Consider the following 24,945-nt stretch of genomic DNA (forward strand, 5'->3'; position numbering starts at 1 on the left):
TTCTGCGATTAGATCTCTCAGGTCCCCTCGGGTTTTCAAGCGATGATTCTAAGGACTGGCCCCGCTTGTGCCCCACACTTTAACTCCTTTCCAGGTTTCTGGGATCAAGTCCCCCAACACGGTTGAGACCCAAGCGCCAATGTGTAAGCTAGCCCACCACCAGGGCTGGAACTGTTAGAGAAATAAACAAAATGTCATTCTGCCGAGGGGGGAGAGGAGTTACATCAAAAGTATCTCAGAAGGGGAGAAAGCCAAATTTTGTACGAGATGCATAAGGAGGAGGGGAGGAGAAAAAAAATGCCTGGGTAATTAACTTAATAGGTTTCTTAAAGAATGCCCTTGTGAGTGATGTTCAACACATTCAAGTGTTGACAAGAAGGCATTGAACTTGACGCCCACGCAGCGGGCAGGAGCATGCTCTCAGCTCCGACACACCTTCTTTGTCTGAAACTTGTAGTCCAACTCAGAGGGCTGTGTTGTGCAATCCGTTTTGGGGGATCTGTTACGGGGGCCTCAGGGTTAGTCCTCCTGCTTCCAGGGAAGGCAAGGTTTGTTTTCTTTGGCAGCGATGTGTATGGAGTGGGGAGGGCAACAGGAACCATTCTGAGTTCCCAGGTCCTCGGAGAGCAAAGGAAGAGAGATAGTCAAACCTCAGAGACTGGCTCGGGTGTGCGGTCCAAGGACTCTTTGGTGGAGAGTGGCCCAAAGATCATCTTTCTCATTCTCTCTGCTTCATCTTGGGGGCTTAACAGCAGGAAGCAGTATGTCTGGTCCCAGGGAATATCTGTGTCCAGGGTGTCCAAAAGGGGAGTTTTCAGCCCTGAACAGAGAGTAGGAGCCAATTGGCTCTTTCCCCTTTTTCCCAGAGCTGCGTGGAGGTCTGGTCAAAGTTAATAGATTCGAGGGTTCAACTGGTTCTTCAAAAGATGAAGAAAGTCCTGGCATGGAAAAGATGAGGTATCCCAAAGACAGGAGGCTGGTTGTCAAACAGATGTGTGTGTGTGTGTGTGTGTTTCCTAGTTGATACCACAAAACTGTAAATGACCATCTCAAAGCAGAGGGGAGGAATCCTGCCTTCCGTTGCTCAAAGAGTCCAAGTTAATTCAGATAGGATGGGGTAATATGCCTGTTTGGCTGCTTTTCCATTCCTTCCTCTTCACTCACATCAAGCCCTCACATCCCTCTTCTGGATTGTTGTTTCATTTCAGTCATATCTGACCTCCATTCAGGGTTTTCTTGGCAAAGATACTGGAGTGGTTTGACATTTCCTTCTCCAGCCCACTTTATAGATGAGGAAACCGAGGCACAAATGGTTAAGTGACTTGCCCGGGGTCACACCACTAGTAGGTATCTGAGGCCAGATTTGAACTCAGGAAGATGTGTCTTCTTGACTTCAGGACTGACTCCAAATTGATCCTTCCTCCAATTTCTCCCTTTTCCAATTTATCTTCCCATAAAGCTGCCAAAATAATCTTCCTAATGCCTAGTTCTGACCATTTCAGTCCTTAGTCTAAGACACTGAAAAATAAAATAATCTAACCAAAAACTTTAGAGACTGAACAATAAAATAATCTACCAAAAATCTAGGATTGTTTGGCCACCCTATGGCAGCTGGCACAAAGGGTGCAACTTGAAGTACTGAATAAAGACCATCAGTGAACAAGGCATCTTTTGTGACAACCACATTGCTTTTTTAAAGGGACATATACATATGAACAGGGGTGTGTGTGTGTGTGTGTGTAATGAGATGTGGAGGCGGTGATGGGGTGATAGGACTGTGAAAGGTGAGCAGGGTTGGCCAATATATAGAATCACAGAATCTAGGAAAGCACATCACAGATTCCCCAGTGCATTGTTCTGGTTAAAAGTAGGAATCCACAGAGCTGGAACTTGAAACCTGGTCTTCTGAGCCCTAACCCCATGCTTTCTACTCTACCAACAGTTACAGGGAAAGAATGCCTTGTGGTATCCGGGCTTCCAGACCAGCTCTTGCTTCTCTCCTGACCATCTCTCTCAACAACCAGGTAGAAAGATTCTCCCAGATACCCTTCGCTAAGTGTTTCTCTCCTGACCTTTATGAAAAAAGGAAAATCTATGTCATAAGATTTAAATGTAGAAAAGACCTTGGAGATCATCTGGTTCAGTATCTTTCACCTTGCAGGTAGTGAAACTAAGACACAGAGGGAGTAAGTGATTTCTCTATAGTCACACAGTCCAACTCCCCACCCCCACCCCCCATCCCACACCGAGGCCTGCACCTCTAACAGCAGAACTCCAGCTCTTTCCATTGTTTCATGAGGGAGCTAGGTGGCACAGGGGGATAGAGCATTGGGCCTGCAGTCAGGAAGCCCTGAGTTAAAATCTGGCCTCAGACAGGTACTGGTTGTGTGACCCTGGGCAAGTCATTTAACTTCTATTTGCCTCAGTTTCTTCAGGATGGGGATCATAATTGCATCTACTTTGCAGGGTCATTGTGAGAATCAAGTGAGATAAGATTTTGTAAAGCACTTAGCCCAGTACCTGGCACACAGTAAGTACTTAATACACATTTCCTTCTTTTCTTTATTATATAATGTTAAGCAATCTGGAGATACTCGGGTTTCCATCCCACCTTAGACACTTTCTACTTGTGTGATGATAGGCAAGTGACTTGGCTTCTCTGAGCTTTGGTTTTCATATCTGTAAAATGGAAATAACAATAACGGCATCGTCTACCTCCCACGATGGTCCTGAGGCTCAGATGAGATAATGTAAAATGCTTTGCAAACTTTGTGCTATGTTGATGTCAGTTGTTATAGTGGGGGTTTTTTTCCCAAACAGTGAAGATGTCGACTTCTTCCTCATCCCCCCAATTCAATTAGACATTCATGAAGTGCTTCTTATGTGCAGAGTACTGTGCCGAGTACCAGGGGAGATGCAAAATGTATACAGGGCAGGTCCTTGTCCTCAGAAGGTTTGAGTGAAAGGGTATGGTGCATGCAGAGAAATAGCAATACCACAAAATAGACCATGATAAACACACGAGATATACAGACAAAGATTTGAGAAAGGAAATACAATTTCCAAAAATTTTTTTCAGAGAAGGATTATTTTTTTTTCCTTTTTAGGCAATTGGGGTTAAGTGACTTGCCCAGAGTCACACAGCTAGTGAGTGTCAAGTGTTTGGTCTGAGGCCGGATTTGAACTTCAGGGCCGGTGCTCTATCCACTGCACCACCTAGCTGTCCCCTCAGAGAAGGATTCTTGGAAGAAGTGCTAGCTGAGCTTGGTCATGAAGGTGGCTAGGAGTTCAACAAAGAGAGACGGGGAGCGGGATGGGCCACTCCGGGTGCGGGGTGTAGAGTCAGCAAAGGCATGGAAGTGGGAAAGCGTTCCACGTGTATGAGGGAGAGCAAGCAGGCCACTTTAGCCGGAATAAAGCATCTGCCAAAGGAATGAGGTGAGATGAGGCTAGAAAGGTAGGTTGCCACCAGAGTGGGGAGGGCAGCAGCCTTTACTTTCCTGTGATGGGGACGTTCTAATTAACTCAAGAAAGTTTCCTAATGTTGGGTGGCTGCTATTGGCCAGTCCCCTGAATCCTGGCTGTGGCTTAGTGCTAGTCCTTGGGCAACTGTCATCGGAGTCCCATGTCCATCACGTGCCCACCCTGAAAGAACGGTTGAGGATGTCCAGGTCAGTCCCATAGCACCAGTGAGTAAGGGTGCTTTCTGAAACCAATAGACCAGTAAGCATTTACGAAGCCCTTACCATATTTCTGGTACTGTTGTAAGCATGTTAAGTGTTCAAAGAAAGTAAAAAATAGTCCTTGCCCAGCTTCCATTCTTATTGGGGAAACAATATGTAAATAACTCCGTGCCTACAAGATACATATAGAGAGAAGGCAACCTTAGAAGAAAAGGCTCTAGCAGCTGAGGGGACTGAGTAAGGCCTCTTTTGGAAGGTAGAATTGGAGTCAAGTCGTAAAGGAAGCCAAAGATTTTAAGAGGCAGAGGCGAGGAGATGGAGTGTTTCAGTCATGGGGGGGGAGGGGAGACAAGGCCAGGGCAAAGGTGTGGAGGCAGGAGATGGGAGAGCTGTGTGTAGGCCAGTACGGTTAGATTGTAGAGCGAAGTTTAAGGACGCTGGAAAGGTGGGAAGGGGCCGGGTTGTGAAGCGTTCTAAATGCTAAACAAAGGATTTCATATTGGATCCTGAAAGTAAAGGGCCACAACCATTATCACTGCCTGCCAGGTCCCAGATAAGCTGCCCAGGGAATTTCCCATTTGCTTTGAACAAAGCCGGGTTCTGACTCAACTCAAACCAAAGCCTTGTCATTTGGCAGGGAGCTGGGATAGAGTTTTCACTGTGACATCTCACATAGCTCTCAAGTCTCATTTTTTTAAAACTTTATTTTTCCCCCTCGAAGACACCTAGTCTTCTCGAAGGAAATGATCCTTTCTGTTTTGTTAAAAACAAATAAACACACCCAACAAACAAACCAAACCCGGGGTGCTGAGAATCTGTTCTACGTGGACAGCTATGTGGTCAGTTGCATTTCCTGGTTCTCTATGTAGGGGTAAGCCCTGGGACTCAGTGGGAGCTAGAGCTGCCAAAAGGTTCACGGTCCAGTTGGGTCAGAAGTCTCTCAAATGGACACTTGAGGGGAGGAGAATAAGGCCAGAGTAAAAGCCACCACTCCTTGAGGAGGGGCTGCGGGTGGTGCAGAAGGGAAGCTGGGGGGTCTCTGGCAGGGAGGTTGCTGTTTTATTGGTGGGATTTTGCTGGCAGCTCGACAGTGGCTCTCAAACCGAGGTGAAATTCTCCAGACCAGACTTCCCCACCCCTGCCCTGCGTGGGACGTGTGAGGGGCCGGAGCTGGAAGACAGGAAGTGAGTGCAGATGTGAAGCTCTCACAGCTGTAGAGGGAATAGAACACATCTGTCCCTGGTCAGCCAGGGCCACACCCCTTCCCTCTCCCTGCCATCCTCCCCCCCTACCCACCCCTCAGCTCCAAAGCTGAGTTTGCATTTTCCATATAGCGTATGTATTGGGCTTCAGTCCCATTAGGGGAAAAGATAGGGAAGGAAAGATTAAAAAGGGGGCAGAAATATGATCAAGAAAAGGAAAAAATAAGGTCTCCCAAGAGGTCTCGGGCACAAGTGTAAGTAGCCTGGGACTGGAAGCTGGTTTTCAGATTAAGGGCAAAGGCCAGGGGAAAAGGGATAGCTTGTGGCAGAATGCAACATGGATTTCTGTGAATTATTTGTGAATTTTCGATGATGTGCTGGGAGAGTAACATGTATGATGAACACACATTCTGTCACGTCCCGTTGATGGACACTGTGTCCGTGGAGGCAGGGATCATGCAGGAGTTGGTAAAGCGGCCGTGGACCTCCTGATTGGCTGAGGTAGCTCCACCTAAAAATTTACAGTGGCCTAAACCTAGAGGACTTGCAAGCTGAATGGAATCAGGCCAGCCCCATGGTGTGGTCCTGGGAAAGAAAACAGACATTCCCCAATGAGGAGGAAAAGATTATTTGGTCGATGGATTCAATCCCTGACAACTAAGGAAGCCTCGGAGCTGAGGAGCCAGACCTGAATCTGAGTAGAGTTGGGGGTGGGAGGGTAGGGGGGAGGGTTGGGGGGGTTGGAGGAAGGGTTCGAGGTCATCTGCTTTAGAGCTAGCATGCAACATCCTCATAAGTGGTCAAACAGCCTCTTCTTGAAGGCCTTTAGTAAGTAGGAACATGCTTTCTCCCTGGACGGCCCATTCCAATGCAAACAGCTCCCACTGTTAAACAGTTTCCTCCTTACATGTAGTTTAAACCAACCTCTCCACAATTTCCACCCATTACTCCCACTTCTGTCCTCTGGGGCCCAGAGGAACAAGTCTAATCCTCCTTTCACGAGGCAGCCCTTGAAGTCCACCTTTCTCTGGGCTAAACATTTCTAGTTTCTTCCCAGGTCTTTGTATGGCTTGGCTTTTAGGTCCCTCTTTGCAGCAGAAAGTGGGTTGAAATTGGAGTCTGAAATCATCTAAACCAACCCCCTCATTTCATAGTTGTGTAAAGGCCCAGAGCAGCTGTGACTTGCCCACCGGAACACTAGTAGCAAGTGACAGAGCTGGACCTGAGGATTTCTAAGTTTCAGTTTCACGTTTCTTTCCAGTTTTCATATTTCTGATCCTATGACCCATCCTGGTCTCCCTGCCTCTGGACATACCCCAGTGTGTCAGTGTCTTGAGTGAGAATACACTGAGTTTCGGTAAACCCAGACCAGACCAGACTATGTCTTTTTATTACTGCCCCCCCCCCAGGCTGTCTTGCAGTCTGCCCTGCCATTGATGCTATTTTCTCACCACTTGAATCAGCATCCTGTGTGCTGGACCTCTGAAATCCTCCATTCTGTCTATCTATGTTGGATCCCTGTAATACATGCTCCCCAGACCCTGCGGAAATTAATCTACTTAGCTTTGGAATTTCCACTCTGAAGCTGATGCTTCAGTGAATAGGAACCCAGTATATCTAGACAAGATCTTGCTTCACGGTGCACCAACCCCAGCCACGTTGCCACCTGTCCTGGCACCTCAAGATCCCCTGCTCACCATAACCCTCTGTCTTCTAGTTCTATCTCTGTGCATAGTAATAAAGTCAACAGTACTATTGCTTTGGAAAGGGCACATCAGTTGACTGCCCTGTGGATAAAATCAACGTCTCTGTGACTGCCAGACCAAAATATCCCTCCCTGGCTGTCACTTCTCTGTACTCTAGGAGAATATAAGCTTCTTGAGGGTGGGGACTGTCTGCCATTTTGTATTTATATCCCCAGGGCTTGGCATGCTTCCTAGTAAATAGAAACTATTTAATAAATGCTTTTTCATTCCTTCCTTCATTCATTCCTTTGTTAATTCATTCATTTCTTTTTTTCTTTTTTCAAAAATATGTTGGCCCAGCTGACCATGACATTCCAGATGCAACATGATAAGGGCAGAGAACAGTTTGGATACTATACTTTTATTAATATAACTTAAAAGCACATTTGAGATCACTGAGCTCCACACTTCTTTCTGCTTTGTTGTGGGGTGGAGGTGACTGTGGGTTTTCAAAGGTCATGCCAGCAAAGTTCAAGTTTTGGCAGCCTCTACCAAGCAGGCAGAGCTCTGAGTGTGGATGTCATCAGAAGAATTGTCTAGCTACGTCTGGAGAGGTTTATAACCAGATTGATCACAGACAGTGACTCTCGAAGACCATCTCCCATTGTAACATGGAGAGAGCCCCCACACTGGTGAAACCAAGATTCTCTGCAGTGTTGAACTAAGAGGTCATATTCACTTTTGTGGCTGCCATGTCACACTGTGAACTCACATAGAGTTTATGGTCCACTAAGGGCCACAGGCTCTTTTCACAAGTTGCTTTTGAACCAGTGTATCCCAATTAAGTTTCATCTCATTGGATTGGGCCCATTATTCTAACCTACTGAGATTCCTTAGGATCCGAGCACTATTATCCGACAGTGTAGCTATTCTTCCTCCTAGCTTCATTCACCTGCCCCTTCAATTAGCATGACGTTTCTCACACCCCAGAATTAGGGTTAGCACAGTGTCTGGCACACAGGAGACAGAGTAGATGCTTTTTGATTGCTTGGATGACGGCTGTATGTCTTTATCAAAGTCACAGTCACTTAATCTTTGTTTGCCTCACTTTTTCACCTGCATAATGGGGACGATGATAGCACCTACCTCCCAAGTTACTATTTGTAAAGCATGTTGTAAGTCTTACATCATCATATAAATGATAGCTATTATTATTATTATTGTTGTTGTTGTTATTAAAAATGTTAAGCAGAGAAAGGCCCAGGCCAGAGTCTTTTTGTCATTTCATTAGATATGCTTCCTTCCAAAAGTTGACATTGATCCCGTGAATCCCAATGTTATTCTTATTTTTCTTCTTTCTCATTTTCTCATCCTTTGTTCCTTTAAAACCTCTGCACGTGCTTTATGATATCTCAGTAGGGCAACGAGTTCTTCAAACAGCTTCCTGTTTTCCACCTCATCTAAATCATTTGTATTTGTGTTATCAGAATGTCATTCTTCAAAAATAAATTTTTTAAATAGGTATCTTTTGCTTTTACATCACCTGCATTTCCCAAGATCTCTCTCCCCCCTCCTCCTTTCCCCCTCCCAGAGAATAATTCCTTATAATAAAAGAGGAGAATAAGAAAAAGGAAACGAAGTAATAGCAGAAAGTCATTCTTGAGAGTATCTCTTTTCTTCATCTGACTTCCCTGTAGAATTGCAGCTGAGGGGATTATTGGAATTCTATAAAATCTGCCTGTATGCTATGCTATGCTTAGATTTGCTCTCCATACCCATCACAAATTCTTGCATAGACTTAGCAAGCTTAGCACCAGACAGTTAACTTGGATCACTCAGATGATATTTGTTCCTTATAATAATACATGGCTATATCATGACGACTCTCTTTTTTTAAACGAATAAATGAATAGAACCTTGCCTAGACTCACTGTGTCTCAGATGAGAGGAAGAGGTTGTCATTTCGAAAGAGGGGTGGATGTTGGAGTGAGAGTGTTTGGCGAGAGTGGAGATTGAGAGAAACAGGAAAGTAAGTAGGTGGGGGTGGTGTGGCTGTGGGTGGGGTGGGCATGGAGGGCCATGAGTTTAAATCTTGGTTAAGGCTTTAAGGCAGTAGGTAGCCTGAGATAATTTCTCCATTTGGGGGATGAATCTGATTGTGAGCTGGTTTCTCTCCCCACCCCACCCCCACCAAGGGGAGTTGTGGATTAGGCAAGATAATAGAATTCCAGAGTTAGAAGAGATCTCACAAACCTTCCACCTTAATCCCTACTAATTACAAATCTTCTTTTAAATAAGCCCTGACAAGATGTCATCTTGAGCTCCACTAAAGTACTGTCTTGCTGAGAAGTTCCTTACTTCTAGAGGCAGCCCATTCCACTTTGGGATAGCTCTAATATTTAGTTAGTTTTTCCCTGAACTGACATATCCACTTATATTCCACCTACTTGTAAGGCCAAGCAAAATTAGGTTAATCTCTTATCCTTGGATCAGACGGGTCAAACACACTAAACCAGATTAATATGTAATTGGGAAATATTTAACAAAATAAGTAAAAAAATAACAAAAAGAATAATTAAAAATAAAACATAGAACATCGATAATGTTAATATGTGGCTTTTTAAGTCAATCTGCAGCCCACAGGGATCCTTTATGTATGTTTTAGTGGCCCTGTTTCTATTTGACTGCACTGGGATAGATAACCCTGAAAGTACAGTGCCTCAAGAGAGCTATCTTCCCCCTCTCTTCTTCAGGCTAAAATATCTCTAGTCCCTTCTAGAGGATAGAGTTACTTCTTCCTAGAGGGAAACACTGTCTCTGCCACTTTTCTCCTGGCTTCTATCATGTGGCATGACCTAGCTCCTGCCCTTCTCTAATCTGGGTCCCATCACAGTAATGTTCCACTCCGAGGCTCCACTTTCTCCCACATCCCCCAGCCCTAGGTGCTGGCCTCTCTTGAGGATGTCTCTCCAGGTGCAAATGAATCCTCCCTGGTGCTGTCCTCTGTATAGCTGTCGTAACCCCTTCCCCTTGCCACAGTACAGTGACTGTCTTCTGTACCATCTCTCCATCAGCCGCCCTCTCTCTCTCCAGGTGTTTTGGACTCTGGTGAAAAGAAATTCCTAGTTTTGTCTCTGGATGTGGAACTTATATAATTTTCCTGGCCTGCTCAGTGGAGGTCATCCTACCTTATATTATCTACTTACTAACATAAATTATGTATTGTCACCTCTCTGACAGCGATCAAGGCAGAGTGATGTTATTGTAGGGACTGTTCAAGATTTTAACAGATCTTCTCAGTTACTAGTGGAAGATGTATTTGCCACACCTTCACTGCCACTGCCACCACCAGCCATCCCTGTCATTAGCCCCAGGGTCAGTGGTCCTGTCCCTAATCAGTCTTATCACCAGTTTCATCACCATCACCATCGCCTTGGCCACAACTATAAACATCACCACAACCATTGTGTGGTTCCTCTGGACCAATAAGTAGTGAGGATCACGCTGGCGGTTGTGGAAGTGGCAGCTGCTATCACCACTATCCCTCTGGGGGTCAGGGCTGGGGGGCTTCTCTATTAGACTTCAGATCCCACTAAAGTCAGCAGGCACAGTAGGAAGATAGTGTCATTGAAGAAAAGTCTCTTGACCCAGCGATGATGAAGTGGGGCCATACTCATGAGAGGCAAGAGGACAACCTGAGTGACTCTTCACAATTGCCTCTTGAAGACTGTTGTCTGTAGTGAGCTGTACAAGTGCTATTCAGGTCAAAAGATAGAATGACTTTATTGGGGAATGGGGCCACACTGAGGCTGTTAGATCAGCCGTTGTTTCCACTACTACCACCATCCTCACCATGGTCACCGTCATCACCACCCAAATACATCATTAATGTTACAAAACATTTCTGATTCTTGCCCTCATTGAGCAAATCAATAGGCAAATCTGGCCTGGTGGGTCAGCTTATGCTGAGCATGTCTCAGCCAGCTTTCAGACTGCCCTGATGTTAGCCACAAGAATGGCTCTTGATGCCCATAAGAGGAAGCAGAGCCAGTTGCTTAGAGATCTTCTGTGAAAGTGGGTTGAGCTTTCTGGCAGAAAAACACAATGTAATTCCAAGCTGGGGCCCTAGTCCAAGGTCAACCGCTTCTTAGCGTCCTCCCTGAGACTAGCAGAGGACCTTGTACAAAAGTGCCGCTCAGTTATCATCGCCTTTGAGCTGAGGTACAGAAACGTGGCCCCGGATGGAGGGAGGCAAGGCTCAGTGGGAAAACATCCTCGGCCGTTTTGCAGCATGTCTCCACCACAAAAGTCTCCAGCCGCTGGGTCTTAGACCAGGGGCTATTCTTGGGAATTGGCACGCAGTTGACTGAAGAGTGGGGGATTTGGACAGGAGACATGGGGTTGGTGCCTCCTTCTGGCCGTGTGGTTGTCATGCAGGACTGGAGAAGTTGGGGAAAGGAGGTGTGTTTGCTGCAGGACCGTATCACAGGGGAGCAGTGGCAGCCCCAAGCCCCAAGCCCCTTGCCCACTTCCAGAGACCCCAGGCCCCAGAGAGAAAGCTAGCTCTGAATGGCTTCCCTCCCCTAGCAGGGCACTGCAGAGGGAGGCTGTTATGTAACCTGGCTATCTACTCCCTGTCAAAACCAGTGAGTAATTAGAACAGATTGAGCCCGGATCTGCTCCGCTGCTAAGGGGACCGTGGCTAGATTCGTAGGTGATTCTCACACCCTCTGCTGGACAGATTTCACAGCTTCCTCCCTGGGCCGGGCCCCACCCTCTCACTCTCCCCACAATCCAGGGCCAAGCCACAGGTCTACTGACACCACCAGCGCCACTGCCACAACCACGGGCATGACCCAAACTACGAGTCTCCTAGCTCTCCAGACCATGCAGCTGCTCCTTTCTGGGAGCACGCTAACGGATGGGATCCAGGCCTTCCTTCCTGGGTGACTACCAACTACAACCCATCACACAGGACCCCCTGCAAGAAGTGTAAGTGCATGGCCTAGGGCTGCTGAAGGAAAAAAAAGGCTTGCCTGGCAAGGGGGCTCCCCTTCCTGATTCATAGAAGGGACCTTGGAGTTCAACTAACCCAACCCCCTCATTTTACAGAAGAAGAAACTGAGGGTCAGAGAGGTTTAGGGCTTTGCCCAAGGTCGCAAGAGAAATACACAGGGTACTGAAACCAAGGTCTTCTGAATCTAAATTCAGCACTCTACACAAGCTCTCATACTGTTAGTCTTTCCTGATGTCTCCCCTGCTTCCAACTTCTTTTACCCTTCCACAGCTCTTGGTATCAATTATATAACCTTATTTCACATATAGACATTTTCCTTCCTGCCTGCCTTCCTTCCTTCCTTCCTTCCTCCCTCCCTCTCTTCCTCCCTTTTCTTTCTTTCTTTCTTTCTTTCTTTCTTTCTTTCTTTCTTTCTTTCTTTCTTTCTTTCTTTCTTTCTTTCTTTCTTTCTTTCTTTCTTTCTTTCCTTCCTTCCTTCCTTCCTTCCTTTTTTCTTTCTTTCTCTCTCTTTCTCCTCTTCTCTTTCTTTCTTTCTTTCCTCTTTCTTTCTTTCTTTCTTTCTTTCTTTCTTTCTTTCTTTCTTTTCTTTCTTTCTCTCTTTCTTCCTTTTTTCTTTCCTTCTTTCTTTCTTTCTTTCTTTCTTTCTTTCCTTCCTTCTTTCCTTCTTCCCTCCCTCCCTCCTTTCCTCCCTCCCTCCCTTCCTTCCTCCCTCTCTTCCTTCCTTATTCTTAATCTGTTTTTGGAGATATAGGAGGCACAGTGGATAGAGCTCTGGGCCTGAAGTCGAGCACATCTTAATTAAAATCCCACCTCAGGCACTTACTAGCTGTGTGACCTTGGGCAAGTCACTTAATATCTATTTGTTTTAGTTTCCTCAACTGTAAAATGGGGATAGTAGCACCTACTTCCCAGGGTTATTGTGAAAATAAGAATGAGATAATATTTGTGATGTGCTTGGGCACATAGTAGGTGCTACATGTTAATTATTTTATAGTATAATTACCCCTGGGTTCCACCACACCCAGTGAGGGAAGGTCCCTAGGCCAGGTGAGTGTGGAAGTCCCCCACTGTCCTTAATTCAATGATGCCTTTGAACAAATGACTCTGCTCTTGGAGGGGTATACTGAACGATGCATCAGCAGGCGAAAGAGAGGCAGAGACACCTAGAATGGTGTGATCCATCAGAAAGAGCCATTCTAGAATTTATTGTTGAAGGACATAGACCCTAGTCCTGTCTTTGCCACTTATTATCTGTGTGAGCCTGGACATGGCTCTGTGCCTCAGTTTCCTCAGCTGTAAAATGAAGGGGTTATACTCAGTGGCCTCAAAGGGCCCTTGTCGGTCTATAAATCAGGCATGCTGTGATTCCATGGCTTATCTGCCAAGGGGTGCTGCTTTGCTGTCCCCAAGGTCTCGCCAGCCTGGGACTTGATGCAGGTCTGTCTGTGCACAGCTGGCCAAGAGCATCGGGTTATTTCTAACCACTCTCAGGAGAGGAGGAGGCGGGCAGAGAGACAGGGAGAGGGAGGGATACTTGTTAATAATCTTTGGAAGAAAGTAATGGGGAAGAACACTTGACCTGCTTCCACCCAGCCTGCCTGATATTACCGCAGTCCCTGAAGGGAGGGAGCAGCCCAGCTGAGACAGAGTAACTGAGACTGAGTTGGAGGGGGCTCAAGGATAAAGGCTGGGGGCTGGAGTGGCAGAAAACAGGAAGCTGTTTCTGGTTCCTCAGAATAAACAGGGAGGAAGCCCAGGAATAGGGATAGTGCCTGTGCATGGAGAACTCATCACCAGCACTGGCTGTCATTTGGGAGGATCGGCAGGGTTGGAAGAGACCTTGGATAGAGTGGGGAGGGCAATCCTCACCAGCAGAGAGAGATCCCTGTCCTCTTGAGTCTTGCTTCCTCCTCCAAGAGGAAATTAAAAGGGGATAAGTTTTTTCCCAGGAGGTTTGGATCAAGGTGAGGAGTGGTCTAAAAATAGGATGGAACCACAGGATTCCAATGATCAATTTTCTTCCCCAGTAGCTGAGCTCTGATCAGTACTTCAGTTTGCTAAGGATCTCCTAGCTGGGAATGATTTTATATTCTGGATCCTTTTTGATGGGTGTAGGAAGAAGAGTCTGGGAAAACCTATTACTCCCTGATAGGATGGAAAAGCCTGTGCCATGGAGCTTGACACACAGACCTGGGGGACCTCAATTCTCTTTCCTCCCCCAGTATTATTGATTTATTTATTTTTAGTTTTCAACATTCACTTCCACATGATTTTGAGTTCCAAAGTTTCTCCCTCTCCCCACCCCAAGATGGCGTGCGTTCTGAATATCCCTTCCCCTAATATGCTCTCTCTTCTATCTTCCCCCTCTTATCCCTACCCCTTTCTATTTTCCTGTAGGGCAGGATAGATTTCTATATCCCATTGCTTGTATATCTTATTTTCCAGTTGCATGTGGAAGCAATTTAAAATTTATTTTTTATTTTTTAAAAAGTTTTTAGGCGGTTGGGGGTTAAGTGACTTGCCCAGGGTCACACAGCTAGTAAGTGTCAGGTGTTTGGTCTGAGGTCAGATTTGAACTCAGGTCCTCCTGACTTCACGGGCGGTGCTCTATCCACTGCACCACCTAGCAGCCCCCTGGAAACAATTTTTAACATTTGTTTTTTAAAGCTTTAGGTTCCCAGTTTTCTCCCTTCCTCCCTCCCCACCCACCCTCATTGAGAAGGCAAGCAACTCGATACACGTTATAGATGTGTAGTCATGCAAAACACTTCCAGTAGTAATCATGTTGTGAAAAACTAACTCTATTTCCCTTCATCCTATCCTACCCTCCCCCATTGATTCTATTCTCTCTTTTGACCCTGTCCCTCCTTAGAAGTGTTTGCTTCTGATTATCCCCATGCCCAATCTGCCCTCCCCTCTATCAGCTCTCTTATCCCCTTTCCCCCTATTTTTCCTGTAGGACAGGATAGATTTCCATACCCAATTGGGTGTGTATTTTATTCTCTCCTTAAGCCAGATTAGATGAGAATAAGATTCACTCATTCCCTCTTACCTTCCCCCACTTCCCTCCACTGTAAAAGCCTTTTCTTGTCTGTTTTTTTGTGAGATAATTTACTCAGTTCTACCTCTCCCTTTCTCCTTCTTCCAGTATAATCCTCTCTCTCACCTCTTAATATTATTCTCCAGATATCACCCCTTCATCTTCAACTCACCCCATGCCCTCTATCTATCCATCTATCTATACATACATGTAATTTTTTCCCTCCAACTACCCTAATACTGACAAAGGTCTCATGAGTTACAGATATCATCTTTCCATGCAGGAATGTAAACAGTTCGACCTTAACAAGTTCCTTATGATTTCTTTTCCCTGTTTACTTCTTCATGCTTCTCTTGAGTCTTGTATTTGAAAGTCAAATTTTCCATTCAGCTCTGGTCTTTTCATCAAGAATGCTTGAAGGGGCAGCTAGGTGGTGCAGTGGATAGAGCATTGGACCTGAGTTCAAATCCTGCCTCTGACTAAAAACACTTGACATTTACTAGCTGTGTGACCCTGGGTAAGTCACTTAACCCCAATTGCCTTAAAAAAAAAAGAATGCTTGAAAGTCCTCTATTTCACTGAATATCCATTTTTTCCCCTGAAGGATTATACTCAGTTTTGCTGGGTAGGTGATACTTGGTTGTAATCCTGTCTCCTTTGATCTCTGGAATATTACATTCTAAGCCCTCCGGTCCCTTAATGTAGAAGCTGCTCAATCTTGTGTTATCCTGATTTGTGTTTTCTTTTTTTTTTTTTTTATAGGCAACCAGGGTTAAGTGACTTGCCCAGGGTCAACCAGCTAGTAAGTGTCTGAGGCCAGATTTGAACTCAGGTCCTCCTGACTCCAGGGCTGGTACTCCATCCACTGTGTCACCTAGATGCCCCTGCCTGATTGTGTTTCCACCATACTTGAATTGTTTCTTTCCGGCTGCTTGCAATATTTTCTCCTTGACCTGGGAACTCTGGAATTTGGCTACAATATTCCTAGGAGTTTTCCTTTGGGGATCTCTTTCAGGAGATGATTGGTGGATTATTTCAATTTCTATTTTGCCCTCTGGTTCCAGAATATCAGGGCAGTTTTCCTTGATAATTTCTTGAAAGATAATGTCTAGGCTCTTTTTTTGATCATAGCTTTCAGATAGTCCAATAATTTTTAAATTCTCTCTCCTGGACCTATCTTCCAGGTCAGTTGTTTTTCCAATGAGATATTTCACATTGTTTTCTATTTTTTCATTCTTTTGGTTTTGTTTTGCAATGTCTTGATTTCTCATAAAGTCACTAGCTTCCATTTGCTCCATTCTAATTTTTAAGGAAGTATTTCTTCAGTGAGCTTTTGGACTTCCTCTTCCATTTGGCCAATTCTGCTTTGGAAGGCATTCTTCTCCTCATTGGCTTTTTGGATCTCTTTTGCCATTTGGGTTGGACTGTTTTTTAAGGTGTAATTCTCTTCAGTATTTTTTTTGGCTCTCCTTTAGCAAGCTGTTGACTAGTTTTTCATGATTTTCTTGCATCAGTCTCATTTCTCTTCTCAGTTTTTCCTTTACTTCTCTTACTTGCTTTTCAAAATCCTTTTTGAGCTCTTCCATGGCCTGGGACCAATTCATATTTTTCTTGGAGGCTTTGGATGTAGGAGCTTTGACTTTGTTGTCTTCTTCTGGTTGTATGTTTTGATCTTTGTCACCAAAGAAAGAGTCTGTGGTCTGATATTTTTGTGCGGTTTGCTCACGATCCTAGCCAATTACTTGAGTTATAAACTCTTTGTTAAGCTAGGGCTCTGCTTCCAGTGTGGAGAATGTACTGTCCCAAGCTTCAGGGGTTTTGTGTAGCTGTTTTCAGAGATACTTCTAGGGACCTATAAATTTTCAGTTCTTCCAAGGTGGTATGATAAGGGGTGAGGTGTTTATTCCTTTCCTGGCCTGTGCTCTGGTCTATGAGTGACCACAAGCACTCTTTTATGCCTTGGAACTGTGAGGAGGATTTTCTCTGCAGCACCACTACAAGCTCCACCATGCCAGCACTCCTCCTTGCCCCAGGACCGCCACCTGGAACTGTGACTCAGATCAAAGCATGGGCAAAGCAAGACAATCTTGCCTCAGCACCAGCGAAGAGATCCCTGCAATCCTCCTCTGATCAGCCACTGGATTTCCCCTCAGTCTGTGGGCCGAGCTCAGGAGGCAACCGCTGCCCTGGGGCTGTACCAGGACTGGGGCTGGGACCTAGTTTCTCTCTCACCACAGTCACAGACTTTTCCTACTGACCTTCTAAGTTGTCTTTGGTGTTTGTGTGCTGAGAAGTCTGGAAACTGCCACAGCTGCCTGTGATTCAGTCCTCTGAGGGCTGCTCCAGGTTTGCTGAGGCCTGTTTTGCCTGCGCACCCATGCTGAACTGCATTCCTCTCCCAGCCCAGCGTGATAGACCTTTCGGATCAACCATCCAGGTTGTCTTGGGCTGGAAATTTGTTTCACTCTGTCTTTTTGTGGGTTCTGCTGCTCTAGAATTTGTTTAGAGCCATTTTTTACAGGTATTTGGAGGGGTTTGCTTTTACTTTGCCATCTTGGCTCCGCCTCCAGGGACCTCATTTCTAAGGACTGTTAAGATTATGTGAGGCTCAAAATCCAGAATGGCCAAATGGGGAAAAGCTTCTTGGCCTGGGCACACATAAAGAACAAATAGGAAAGGACTTTAAAGATGGCTCCAAGGACAGGTCAAGCATCTAGGATGTGTGCCTACGAGTGAAGGAAAAGGTACCTGAGGCCCCAGGAAAGAGACACTGGGGAAATGGTGTCAACCAATAGATCAGTGCCTAGGTCTACATTTATACCATTTGGTCTTGTCATCTGTGAAATGAGGGACTTGAATTAGATGATGGAGACAGAGTAGTAAAGTGGAAACAGTATTGCATCTGGAGTCCAAGGTTCAGTCATTTCAGTTGTATCAAACTCTTGGTGACCCCATTTGGAGTTTTCTTGGCTAAGATACTGGATTGGTTTGCCATTTCCTTCTCCAGCCCATATTACAGACAAAGAAACTGAGGCAAACAGTGTTAAGTGACTTGCCCCGTGTCACATGGCTAGTAAGTGTCTGAGGCAGGATTTGAACTCATGAAGCTAAGTCCTTTGCTCTATCCACTATGGTGCCACCTAGCTGCCCAGAGTCCAAGGACTTTAGTTGAAATCCTGGCTCTGCCACTTACTCCCTCTGTGACACTAGGCTGGACGTAAATATAGTCCTTCATCTTCTGTCCCTGTGCATTTGTACTTGTCTCCCATACTTGAAGTGCTTTATCTCCTTCATCCCCACCTCCTAGATTCCCTAGCTTTCTTCAAGACTCAATTCAAATCCCACTTCTCCAGGAGGCCTTTCCTGGTTCCCCCTGATGCTAATTAACACCTTCTCCTTTCAGACTGCCTTTGTATACTCTGTATGTATCTTGTATATACATTATCTGTATGTATTTGTGCAGTCATAGAATTTGAACTCCTTGAGAGTAAAGACTGCCTTTGTCTTTCTTTGTATCCTTAGTGCTTAGCACAGTGCCTGGCACATAGTAGGTGCTCAATAAATGCCAATTGACTAATTTCCAAGGTCCCTTCTTTAGCATACATTAATCCTGTGATCTGGGAATCAGTTTTAGTAAGACCAGGGTATGAGTGTTTTTTTTTCCTCTCAGATCCTTTAATGTGTCACATAGCCTTTCTAAAAGCTACCATCCTAAGAAGGTAAAAAAGAAAAAAAAAACCTTTTTAACCCCCTGAAGATCTTTGAGAATAGACTTGACTCTCGTAATTGTGGGCTATGATTTGGAGGTCTGCCATTTTGAAGGTACAGGGATAGTTTGTGTACTGTCTTGCGGGGGAGCGTGTTTTGCAGATTCCAGACCTTTGGAGATGAAAGAGACCTCAGAAGTTCTGTAAAGAAATCCTCTCTATCACACACCCAACATGTAGTCAGTACAATCTCTAGTAAAGGTCTTCTATGTACTATTTACGAAGGCAGTAGCTCATTACACTTTGGGTCATCTCTGTTAGAAATTTTTCCAAATCTGCTTCTCTGCAACTTCTATCTTACAACTACTGCTCCTAGTTCTGCCCTTTAGGCCAGTGATTTTATGTAGCTATCTCTCTCTGTCTCTGACTCTGTCTTTGTCTGTCTGGGGTATTATGGGGAGCTGGAAGTAGATGGATTTGTGTGTACATGTGTACATAGACATGCATTGCTAGTCTTCCTTTGTGGCAGTGGTAAGCATCATCTAGCTCATAATAACAAAGCATATCAGTTGTTCATGACCCATCTTCATTCGGTCCTCATTGGGAAAGTTAGGAGGTTCTAGTCTAGGACGTACCAAGCCAGTGTTGATGGCCTTGATTCTGCCAAACGTGACCAAGTGTTTCATTTTTTGTCTCTGTAGCCCTAGTGCCTAGCATAGTGCCATATGCAAATAGGTGCTCTTGGTCAACATTAATTGAATTGAAGCTGCACCAGGATTGCTACAAAGACCTTAGCCAGGTGGTCACCAAGGCTTTGATGGTGGTGGTGAAGGTAGTTGTAGTGTTTGTGTATATGTATATTTTGTGTGTGTGTGTGTGTGTGTGTGTGTGTGAGAGAGAGAGAGAGAGAGAGAGAGAGAGAGAGAGAGAGAGAGTGAGAGAGAGAGGACGTACAGCTTTCAGAGCCCCCCCACCCCCCCAACCATCTGCAGTCCAACAGTTCCATGCTCAGTCATCCAGAAAGCTCCTTCACTGCCCAGACCGGGCCCAACTCTGTGTGGTTGCTTGACACTATGTAGAGAAAAGGTTGGGGGGAGGTGGGGAAAATGAAAAGATCCCCTAGCAAGAAGCATTCATACAAAATGCATTCCCCAACATATCCCTCTGGCCTGTCGGAGCCCCTTCTGCTCACTGCTCTGTTTATACATGATAGACAACTAATTAACATCCAAACCTCTTGAAAGGTCTTTTCAGAGGTAATGTTCTGACAGATTATGTCAGCAAGGAGCACTGATTTGTCTAAGCACGGATCACATTGTTTCAGATTGAATGAGGTGAATATTAAACTGCTTTAAATGTACTCTTCATAAAGCACTAATTACACACTCCCAGGGGAGAACAGCTAAGGAATACTAAACAGCAGAGAAGTCAACAGAGGGTTCTTTTTATAGTATGTTGCTGGGCTCTGTGTTTTTCTGTCTCCTTCTCTCTCGCTCACTCTCGCTCTCTCTCTCTTTTTTTTTTTTACAGTAAAATCACAGCACGCTAAAGAATACACATTTATAGCACAATGCTTCTCATCTAATTATATGGCAATCATTAGTTTTAAGCTGGATGCATTATATTTTCTTTGATATATTATGCCTAAGGCACAGTTTTGCATTTACTGCAGTTCCTGGCAGATTCTAGTTCTCCTACTGTTCCCCCCTCCATGCCAAACCCCAATCCTCTCTACTTTCCCCCCATAACAAATGATTGTCCCCCACCCAGTACAGTTTGCTTGTTGTCTAAAAAAAAAAAATCACAATTTAATTGGCAGAAATGGGGAAAGCGCGCATGCGTGCGCGCGCGCACACACACACACATACACACACACACACACACACATACACACACACACCCCTTCCTTAATTTAAAAAAAAAATACATGTACAGAAAAAACCTCACATGCTCCTGGGAGTTGTGCAGTCTCTCATTAACCAGGTTGGGTCTTGGATATATAATCTCCATTCTCCATCCCAAAGATATTCCCTTATAATGAATTCCATTGGATCACTCTGAATTCCTAGTTGGCTGAGCTCTATCACCCTCAGGGAAAGAGATATTTATATGAGTGTGTACATATATATATAATATACATGTATGTATTATATATACACACAAAATTTGTATATGTATATCTATCTATCTGTATGTACATATTGCACATACAAACATGCACACCTATATATGCAATGCTGAGGTGAAAAATCACATGGCAAAGAGCATTCATTTCAGCAAGAATACACAGTGTCTCCATCCAAGGCCATACTAGATACATGGCAGGAAAACTATTCCCATGGCATTATTCCTGAGAAATTTCTGATATTGGGAAATCAGCCATTGACAGGCCTTGAGAAGAATGACTAGCCTTTAAGAAGCCCTAGCTGGTGGACTTTGGAACTGGGCAAGGCCAATTTCAGGTCTTACGCCTTCAGGGAAGAAAGGATTAGTTGAACAGAAATTGCTTCAATTCAGCAAATACCTCTCAAGTGTTTACTATACTCGGGCGGGGGAGACAAAGCTAAAAAGAAGACTAAATCCCTGACCTCAAGCAGTTTATATCAGGTAGGATATGTATAACAGGTAGGCATGATGGAGGGCAAAGGAAACATGCAGATGAACTTCTGTAGGAGAGAGAAAACACTTGTCAGGAGCAGGAGTGTCAGGGGGACATGGGGAAAGTTTTATAGAAGAGGTGGCTCTTGAGCTGAGCCTTTGAGGAGAATAAGAGGGCATCCCAAGCATACAGGACTGCTTGCTTCAGTGCAGGTGGGGTAGTAGGGATGTGAAATGGAATTTCTGACTTGGATAGTTACTAGTGCAGTTTGACCGGGCTGTAGAGTACATGAAGAGGAGTTGTTAGAAATAGGGCTGCAATGAGAGATAGATTCGGCATCTGGATTTCTGGAGGCAAGCTGAGGAGTCTGTTTTATTTTATCTTTGAGGCATTAGGGGAGCTAATGATGGTTTTTGAGCAGGGGAGTGACATGGTCAACAGCATGAAATGGAAAGTTGACTCAAGCAGCTATACAAAGGACGGGTCACTGGAAAAAGAAGAGACTGAGGGCAGGAGGTCATGAGGAGTCTATTCCAATAGTCAAGGTGAAAGGTGATGATGGTCCAAACATGGGTAGAGGCAATGTAAATGCAGAGAAGGGGACACAGAGGAGAGAGGCTGAAGAAGTAGAATTGATGGTGCTTGGCAATTGACTGGGTGGGTGGGGGGTGTAAGAGAGGGAAGAGTTGAAAATGAGACATTTTGAGCCTAAGTAACTGGTAGCGGGAGTTTGCTTCAACTGAAATAAGGGAGTTGGGAGAAGGAGCTGATTTGGGATAAGGAACAGAGGAAGATGAGTTAAGTTTTGCATGTGTTGAATTTGTGATACCAGTAGGACATACAGATAGAGATGTTCAGTGGGCAGCTGGAGAGGTGGAGTTTAAACAGGAGATTGGAATTAGACAAATAAATATGGGAGCCATTCCAATAAAGATAGTAACTGAACCTATGGGAACACATTAAGATGTGAGAGAGTGTTTACAGAGAAAAGAAGGCCTTTGACAGGACCTTAGGGAGCATCCATGTTTTAGATGAAATAAGGATCAAGGACGCTCCCCCTGAAAAAAGAGTATTTAGACAAATAGGAAAAGAACTAGGAGATGTCAGTGTCAATGAAGTTGAAGGAGGAGAGAGTATCCAAGAGGAAGGATTGGTCAACAGTGTCCAATGATGCTGAAGGTCAAGGAGGTCAAGTACTGAAAAAGAAAAGCCATCAGATTTAGAAATTAAGAGGCCATCAATTATCTTTGAGGGATCAGTTTACCTTGGAAGGGTCAGAGGTCCGACTTTAAGGGATTAAGGAGTGAGTAGATGGGGAGGAAGTTAAGGCAATGAACATAGACTACTCTTTCTAGGAGTTTAAGCATTGAAAAGGAGAAGAGAAAAAGGATGATAGCTTGAGGATGTGGAAAGGGTCAAAGGAAGGATTTTTAAAGACAGAGAATGTAATGAGTGCATTTATAGACCATAGGGAAGGAGCTAGGGAAGGCGATAGGGAAATTCCAAAGGTTGGAAAGAGAGGGAAATGTCAAGCTGTTGAAGAAGATAGGAAGGGAGAGAACCAATTGCAACCGGAGAAAGGTTAGCCTTGGCCAGAAGAAAGACCATCTTATTTTCTGAGCCTAGAGCAAAGGAACAGAGAAAAGGTGGAAGACAGGGCCATTTTGAGGTATGGAGTGGAGAAGGTAATGGATGTCATGGATGAAAATGCGAAAAAAAGGAAGTCTGCTTTGGAGGGATGGAGATGCTCAAGAATGAAATTTTGGACACAAAAGAAATAAATTCCATCAAAGAGGAAAAATGGGATTTGTCTAAAGAGATGGATGTGGGAGCACAAGGAACTCACCAATCAGATTAGATTTTTAAAATGAAATATACTTAAGATAGAAGCAATTTCTGGTAACAGCAGATAAAGACAGGAGCCTTATAAAGTCCTGTAAAAGTTGTGTCAAGAGCACTAAAGTTCAGACTGAGTTGAGACTGTTGAGGGAAGCTAGACACAACAAAAAGCTATAGTGAAAGAAAAAGAAAAGTGAAAGAAGAGATAAGAGCTTGGCTTGGGGTGCATGGAATGCTGATAACTGACAACACAGAAAAGACAGAGTCGGCCCATTGTTATTCTGCTTATGTTTGCTCTGCCAAGGAAAATGAATGTCCTTTGAACTAGGAAATGATGGAACCAAAATGACAACCAGGGAGTTGATGCCCCAGATAAATCAGGAGATGGGAAGATAGCACCTAGCTGGCCCAGATAAGATACATTCTCGGGTGTCGAAAGGACTGGCAGATATGATGGCTGAGTCGCTGTCAATGGCACGTGGAAGATCATGAAAAATGGCAGAGGGATCACAGAGCGCCATGTGAGTGGGGAAATTTCCCACTTTTCAAAAAAGGGAAGAGAACCATCTTGAAGACTATAAACCAATTGACTTTGACTCCTGGGAAAATTCTAGAAGAGATCATTAAAAAAGATGGCTAGTGAACATCTAGAAAGGTGATGATAACAAAAACTAGCTTGGCTTCATCAAGAACAGGTTCTGCCAGACTAACCTCACTTTCTTTTTTGGGACAGGATTACTAAATTAATAGAGGCTACTAGGGAAAGCTGTGGATATAGTTCATCTAGATTTTAGCAAGTTTTTTTTTTTTTTATAAAGTACTTTATGCTATTCCTGTGGAGAAAATGGAGAGATAGGGATTGGATGGGCAGCTAGGTGGCCTAGGGAATAGAATGCCAGGCCTGGAGTCAGGAAGACCTGAGTTAAAATCTGGCCTCAGACACTTACTAGCTGTAAGTGGGCAAGTCACTTAACTCTTTTCCTCAGTTTCCTCATGTGTAAAATGAACTGGAGAAGGATATGTATGGTAAACCACTCTAGTATCTTTGCCAATAAAACCCCAAATGGGTCATGAGGAGTTGGATATGACTGAAATGATTGAACAGCAACAGAAGGAAGGGAGTGGATAATACAATGAGATGTATTCAAAACTCGTTGGGTGGACCAAAGAATAGTTATTATCGGTTCAATGTCATTGTGATGGGAGGTCTCCAGGAGAGTGCCCCAGGGATCTGCGCTTGGCCCGGTGCGGTTTAACATTTTAATCAATGACTTGAATAAAGGAATAGACGGCTTCCTCATTAAATTTGCAGATGGCACAGAGCCTGGAGGTATAGCCGACTTGCTGTACAACAGACTCCAGATGTAAAAGGATTTTGACAGGCTAGAGCATTAGGTTGAATCTAATAAGATGACACTCAATAGGTATACATGTATAGTCTCATGCTGGAGTACAAAAAAAAAATCAAATTCATAAGTGCAAGATGGGGGAGACACAGTTAGAAAGCAGTTGTTCTGAAAAAGTCCTGGTGGTCTTAGTGGGCTGCAAGCTACATATGATTCAGTAGTATGAAGCGTCAACCAAAAAAAGCTAACGAGATCATGGGCTGCATTGAGAGGGGCACAGCTGCCAGGAACAGGGAGGTGCCAGCCCCTCTTTCTGCTGCCCTAGTCAGAGCTCATCCAAACAGTGCATTTGAAGAAGGACCAGGATAAGCTGGGGAGTATTCAGAAGAACAGAAGCTGGGCTTCGAAGGGCTGGGAGTCCATGGCTCATGAGGATTCCTTAAAGGAACTGGGAATGTTTAGTCTGAAGAAGGGGAGACTCAGGGAAGACATGACCGCTTTCTTCCAAGTATGTGAAGGGTCGTCATGTGGAGGAGGGGTCAAGTTTGTTCTACTATTTGGCCCCAGAGGGTGGAACCAGGAGCAGTGTGTAGAAGGTGTAAATAGGCAAATGGAGTCAGGAAGTCAGGAAAGCCTTCCTAATGACTGGAGTGTTCCCAAAGTGGAATGGGCTGCTTGCAGAGAAGGTATGTTTCCCGTGCTGGGAGGCTTTGGGCAGAGGCTGGACAGTCACTCTTCAGGTATGTTACAGCGAGGATACTTTACACAGTTAGACTAGGTGGTCATTTAGGTCTGTTTCAACTCATGAATTCTGGTGAGTTCACCAA

At 44.7% G+C, this 24,945-nt stretch overlaps 1 protein-coding gene and 1 long non-coding RNA gene across 8 annotated transcripts in view; one reads left to right on the top strand and one right to left on the bottom strand.

Annotated features, from left to right (window-relative positions):
- Positions 1-24,945, bottom strand: part of PEBP4 (phosphatidylethanolamine binding protein 4) — a 264,107-nt gene that overhangs the window by 46,160 nt on the left and 193,002 nt on the right. The window lies entirely within an intron of this gene.
- LOC144455812 (uncharacterized) overlaps positions 1-24,945 on the top strand; it is a 92,150-nt gene that overhangs the window by 33,882 nt on the left and 33,323 nt on the right. Inside the window, exons 2-3 of one of the 2 annotated variants that reach the window (XR_013484605.1) lie at positions 1,943-2,024; positions 2,467-2,530. This is a non-coding gene — a long non-coding RNA (uncharacterized LOC144455812). The remainder of the gene's footprint in view (positions 1-1,942; positions 2,025-2,466; positions 2,531-24,945) is intronic. The other variant, XR_013484604.1, reaches the window with a different exon arrangement.

This window comes from Phascolarctos cinereus, unplaced genomic scaffold (genome assembly GCF_003287225.1).
Source record: "Phascolarctos cinereus isolate Bilbo 61053 unplaced genomic scaffold, phaCin_HiC Scaffold_2;HRSCAF=192, whole genome shotgun sequence".
Classification (NCBI taxonomy): Eukaryota; Metazoa; Chordata; class Mammalia; order Diprotodontia; family Phascolarctidae; genus Phascolarctos; species Phascolarctos cinereus.